Source organism: Lycorma delicatula, chromosome 6, assembly GCF_047948215.1.
Source record: "Lycorma delicatula isolate Av1 chromosome 6, ASM4794821v1, whole genome shotgun sequence".
In the NCBI taxonomy this organism is placed as follows: domain Eukaryota; kingdom Metazoa; phylum Arthropoda; class Insecta; order Hemiptera; family Fulgoridae; genus Lycorma; species Lycorma delicatula.
Window position 1 is genome coordinate 72,869,515 of NC_134460.1, and position 6,888 is coordinate 72,876,402.

General features: G+C 28.6%; 1 protein-coding gene across 8 annotated transcripts in view; it reads left to right on the forward strand.

Moving 5' to 3' along the window:
• The window catches only part of LOC142327137 (uncharacterized), a 599,916-nt gene that overhangs the window by 288,774 nt on the left and 304,254 nt on the right, over positions 1 to 6,888 (forward strand). The window lies entirely within an intron of this gene.

Below are 6,888 nucleotides of genomic sequence, written 5' to 3' on the forward strand. Positions count from 1 at the left end.
GTGCAAAATAACAATAATGTAAATACATAAACTAATTATAGATGACTAAATAATTCTATAAAAATTTAGGTAATAAAATATATACAGTTATTTATCCAATTAAAATTAAATTTTCCTTCACCATTTTTAAATACTGTAATAACAGAAACCTTAGCCTTTAAAAAAATAATTCTTTTTGAAGTTTAACTAAAGTAAAGAAAGAAGATAAAATTAACAGATTTATGGATATTACCATTAAAAAAAAAAAAATCTTATGATAGTTTTAATTCAATAAATTTTGGTCACAATACACCAGAACATGTCATAATATGAATTAATAAATTATCTTTTCTATAAAATAATTTAGAACATTTTTTACACTGTAATTGTGGTAATTTTCCACATTGTAAATTTAGATGTCTAGAAAGAGCACTTCTATGGGTGTACGCTTTACCACACTGAGAGCAAACAAACGGCCTTTCTTTCTGACCGACAGTACGTTGATTTGGTGTCAATGTAACTACAGGTTGTTCGCTTTTAATTGCACTCCATAGACTTAAATTGTGCATAATTTTACCTGAAACATAAATAATATTTTTTATAGAATGCAGCAAAATTTATTTAATAAGAATAACAGAAAATTAAATCTAAAATTATTATTATAATGACAAAAAAAAATTATCATAATTCCAATTAATGCAACACTGGAATACTTTTAATTCTACTTTAATATTTTTTTATCAGTTGACAAATGAAAGAAGTTAAGCAAAAATCTTAAATTTAATAAAAAATTAAATTTTCTTATAACTGGCCTTATATACCCAATAACAAACAACCGTTATAATTAAGTATTAAGAAAAAAATATAATGTGCATTCAATTAAAAATACAATAAAATATAATTAAAATGGTTTGCATGAAATTTAGAAGACAAGATCTTATCTATGTGGCTAAATTTAAAATTGATAATTCATTAAATCTTATCCCTAAAATTATGCACTGAAAGCAGGACTTGTGATAATGAAGAGAAAAAATTTGGTTCTTTTACTCTTTAAAAAAATTGCAGGAGATACAATGGTCTTTTACTGTTACTAATTTAAAGAAGTAACTTTACACTCAGATAAATTAAATTCCAAAATCTGAAATTAATACTTTTAATACTGAACTAATCACATCTATAATTATGTAAACTTGAAGGAGGTTCAGTGGTTTCTGTTGACAAAGTATACCTGTCAAAAGATGCAGAAAACAAAATTAATACAAAAAATAAAATTACTTATTTGTAGTATGTTATTTCAAAACAAATTTTTATAATTTATTTATTTATTTGTTGTAGCATATATTTCAAACAGGTTTACTGAAGTAGAGTAAAAGAAAAAAATTGACACAACACAAGCTTATGCAGTGGCATTCTTTTATGACTACTGTACCTGATGTGGATTACAAGTCAATTCCAAAAATGACAAAGTTATTTTTCAGAATAACAAATATACCATGCCAAGGTTTCTAGAGAAAATGAGGAGCGAAATGGTTTTTAGTGTTGTCTTCTACACTGAAGCAAAAAGTTGGATCTCACGTTGCCAATCCACCGAATTACAGGTGATTCAGTTCTATAAACAACTCCTTAATTCTATTTACCACAAAATATGGCTGTATAGTGGACATTATTACTCTTAGAGAAAGCAACTATGATCAGCGTCTCATGAACTCATGCACTTTACATTTATCATAATCATGAGAAAGATTGTGTTAGATATGAATTATATAATTTAATAGAATCACTTCTTAAAGGTTTTCTGCGCTTAATAACATTACAGAAGTATTAATTTACTAGTGCAAAAACTTTCACATTTTGCAGTAACTTGGTACCAGTTCATAAAAAATTTTATAAAAAACTAAGTTATGTCATACTTTGAAAATATTACTTAATTCCTTGATAAATGCAAAACTAGGGATTATTTTTTATGATTAGAATGTCCACATACATAACTTTTTTGTAAATTTGTAAATATGTAAAAAACACCCGGCAGTAGCAAATTTAAATATGATTTCAAACTCCTGGTGACTAAAACACTTTCACTAGCTGAAATATTAATTTTTAAACGTTTGAAAACCTGATTTAAAAACAAGGCGAGAGAAATAGTTAATTCTGGAGATTCAATTGTTTGTTTATTTCATGCTTTTTGTGCTCTTAATGATTGGTTAATATCATACGGGACTCTGGTATAACATAGTCAGTTCTATAACATTAAAAAAATACATCTCATATTCTATACATGTGATTTAAAAGATAGATAATTTCTTTTGAACCAATGAGCTAAATTAAGATGACAAAACAAAATTTCTCTTTACCCGTAGAAGAAAAACCACCTATCCTATAATTATATCAAGGAAGCCTGCGACGGTTTTAAATTTATAGGATTAAAAACAGTTCTGGGTAGCAAACATAAACATGATGTATTAAAAGACACAAGGGGGCTTAGCAAAAATCTTAGAATTCAAGGAGATCCAGAAGGAGAAGAAAAAATGTGCTAACCTAAAGTGATCAGAAGAAAGAAGGAAGCGGCATAGTGAAAGAATGAAGGAATATTGGAGAGCCAACAAACTACCCAGAAGTTAGCTAGCTAACCGGCCAGTTAACTGAAAGAACTATTGTATCTGGTCCTACATTGGGAAAAAACCAGTTCTCTTTCTCAATAGCCAGGAGCAAAAGATGATGCCAAAAAATCCACTGCTGAAAATCTAATTTCATCATTAACCCAAAAAATTATTAATGTATATACTTATTAGTTTTTGTGAATCCTTTTATGTGAATTTATATATTACATTATTTTTTTAAATAATTTAAATAAAATATTACCCTTATTGAAAATCAGTATCAGTATTAATATTAACAAATGAATTTCTAAATAAAGTTATAACAAAATGTCTTTCAATCCTTTGGTAATTTTATTATAACATATTTAAATATATTTATAATTTTAATTTAAAAATAAATTTATAATTTTATTTTAACATATTTTTATTATATTATATAAAATTCTATTATGAAATATTACGTAACGAAGTAGTAGTAATGTAAAAAAAAAGAAAGATTAGTTAGTGATCTTTCCGTAATTGATCATGGGCTTGAACAGAGATTTTTTCAGGCTGAGCCTTCGAGAATTTAAAAATCATTGTAGCAGAGATAACAGTTTGAAATACTGGGTGAAAAGGGCTTCACAACTTTAAAAGCATATAAAAATTTATTGAGATAACTTACAAATTTGGTTGAGGTCTCATTTTATTGAAAAAACACAAGTCTGTCACCCAACATTCACTTTGGTTCAATATGGCTTCCATTTGTAATGCAACGTACATCCCACCTCAAGGCGGTTTCATTACAGAATGTAGCCAACCAGCCAGGATTACCTCTGCCGCTGCAGTGTTAATCTGAAGTCTTAGCTGAATAAGATCAGCAGGCAAAGGTGGTACATAAACATGATCTTTAATGAAACCCCACAAGAAAAAATCTATAGGGGTCAAATCTGGGAAGCGAAGTGGCCTTGCAATTGGACCTTCTATACTGATTCACTGGTCTGGGAATCGAGTATCAAGAATATCTCGAGATATGCCCCATCTTGCTGATAGTTATGGCATCCATCTTGGTCATCATCATCTATCTGAAGAATTAAAAAATTTTAAAGCTTGTCCAGATTAACGATAACATTCATGGTTGCCTTCTGGAAGAAGAACAGGCTGTACAGTCTTTGTTTGCTTAGGGCTATCACGAATATGCTACAAAGTTTCATGAGGGTTTTTGGTACCCCATATTTAGCAGTTATGGATGTTCACCTTGCCCCTGATGTGAACTGTTCATTCACCACTAAAAATTATATTGTCTAAAAATATGTTGTTTGCAACTGCAAAACAAAACTGCAAAATGATGGGTAGAACTCTACCCATCATTTCCACACAAAACTGTAGATGAGCAACTTTGTTGTCATCTGTAATGTGTTGAACAATGGTTAGTTCATACAGTTTCAAGTGCAATAATTAACTGATATGTGCCAAACAGTCGTTTATGGAATGCTGGTCTCACATGATACACGTTGAGTTTACTTCTTTGGACTATGTGCACAGCTTTCTCTGAGTTGTTCCACAGCTATGTTGTGAGTTGTTGAACGCCCACGCATCCCTAAAGGAATGCGTGGGCATTCTGGTGATTTTGCATGTTTAACAGAACAACCTGTCTCAATGAAAGTTTGGTACCAAGAGTAAGTTGTATGCCCACTAGGAGACTCCCTACCATACTCTATGAAATAATTTTCATAGAGTATCAACATAATTGTTGAACTGCAAATTGTTAAACTAAAACACACAGCAAGCGCATTCTGCACCAGTAAATGTAACCATATATGCACCAGTAATGTAACAACACTGGTGGCTGAATTTGGTGCTAATGAACTACATGATGTGTTTTGCTATGACATGAGACCTCAACCAAATCTGTAAGTTAGCTAAATAAATTTTTATATGCTTTTAAATTTGTGAAGTCCTTCTTGACTCACCTGATATATTTTCAAATATTTTACCTCAACTTAAATACATCGTTTGTATTTTAATTTGTAAATATAATAATTTTATATTGTTAACAACTGTTAACTATTTTAAAAAAACTTTTTTAAATTTGGTAAAATGTGTTTTATACATATAAAACCATACTATAAATGTTATATACTCTAAATGACATTGTATATTCTGAGAACACAAAATAAAGTGTGATGAGGTGACAATACATACAATGTAAAAAGAATTGATTATTCAAACAGGATTTCTCCAAAAAGAATCTATAAAAATGGTAATTCACAATTACCTAATACAGCAGAAAATATTTATAAATCTTAAAAATAATTTTATTCTCAACCCATCATTAGACATAGAAGTGATCAGGTGCAAACAGTTGTTTTATATAGTAATTAGTAATACTGCATTAATAATTTATTAAACTACATTTAGATTTCAATACAGAAGTTAATTTAAGAGGATGTCTCTCTATTTGATGACTTCTGTTTTGTGTATATGTTTATCAATAATATTACTACAGGAAACAATTAAAATAGTAAATCATAATATCTACCCAGACTTAAAAGTATACATCAATTAATGTGTTCAGACAAAATTAGGTACAATTTTTTCACTTTCCATGCGAGTGCTATTTATAAAGTAAAACCACAAAACAAAAAAAGTACAATGTTTTGGGTTTACTTTTGGTTATGGGAGGAGAAGTTTGATTGGTAAATTAAATTCATGTATACATTCAATTTTAAACGGCTAATGTTAGTTAATTAATATCCTGATACATGGGAGGTATAAAAGCATCCTCCAATATTTTGGCAACATTTATTTCTCGTAAAACTATATGAAAAGTAAGTTGATACAATTAGTTTTAAAACTGCGTACTTTCTAATCTTTCAAATGATACATATATTTTCCAAGAATGCATTTTCTACATTTTAAAAATCAAAAAGGAAGTCTTATTACTTTTATATTGAAAATTGTACAATTGTATTAAGGTTGGGCAAATTTTCCTTTATTGGTAAAATTTTAATTATTTCATTTTTAAAAAAGTAGGTAAATCATACAAATAATATTTTTTAAGGATAAAAATAAAACTAAATCCTAAAAAAAATTAACTTGAACTTGGTCTTTAACTGCAAATGCTGGGACAACATTTTTTAGTCCTAATAACTATAACTTAAATTAAACAAATAATTTATAAAAACTTCAGTATTGAAAGTACTATAAATTAATCAAAAAATAAAACAAAAATTAGTGGCATTGAATAAGTCTCTGAATGACATTGTATATTTTGAGTGTAGAAAATAATACATTAGTAAAATGAATTGATTATTCAAAGAACATTTCTCCAAAGAGCCTATAAGAATAGGAACTCACAATTATCTAATATGGCAGAAAATACTAATAAAACTTAAAAATGTTTTATGTTTTTTCTTTAGTCTTTAGTTTTCAAATACAACTTTTAACTACTACAATATGGAAATGATGAGAATACAATTCAAAATTAATTATGAATTAGTTTTATCAAGTAAATCAGTCTGATAGTAAATTAGTATTTTCACATGCTGAACAACTCTGGGGATGGACATGCCTTAAGGAAGCCTGGGGCCTGTTCTCATGTTGGATTTTTGTATTTAGAGGAAAAACAATTTGACATGACATTTTAACTATCACACAAAGTTGTTTATCACTAATGTGCCGTTCCTTTTCTAGAAAGGTATAACTCAATCTTTTGAGAGATTGTAGACTGGAGGATGCCTGTTGTCTGGAGTTAGTCTTGAAGGACTTTTTTAAGTGCAATTGTTGGTCTCATTTAGAAGTGTCTCATTGATAAATGTTTATTTCTATTATTTTCCAATATCTTAGTTCTCCTTCTTCCTGGTGGTATTCCTCCAGGCTTCAGACAAATAACACATAAATCTATACCAAGGATGTGAAATGTTTAGAATTTTATATTGTTCTTGATATCTGTGTAGTTTGCTAGAAAAAGCTGTACTTATGGATGTTTCTAACTCTGTTTACTATTCTGTGGATGTACAGAAAGACCAAACCTGGGCTAAAGTGCTTATCAGGCCCCCAAATGCTTTCAGATTTCCAAAATACTTACAAACATATGAGTACAGAGGCCAAGAAATTGGATTAATAAACTACTTTATAGTGTCAGAAACTGTTCTAACAGTTTTTAGCAGAACACATTTGTTCTAACAGTTTTTTTCAATATATAGTTATTTGAAATCGTATTTAGACATACGTATCACTTTATTTTCTTTATCTTAACTTAAGAGAGTACAAGTAATAAAAGACAATAATACTTCTCTAAACAGATAATTTTCAAAGTAATAAATAATCT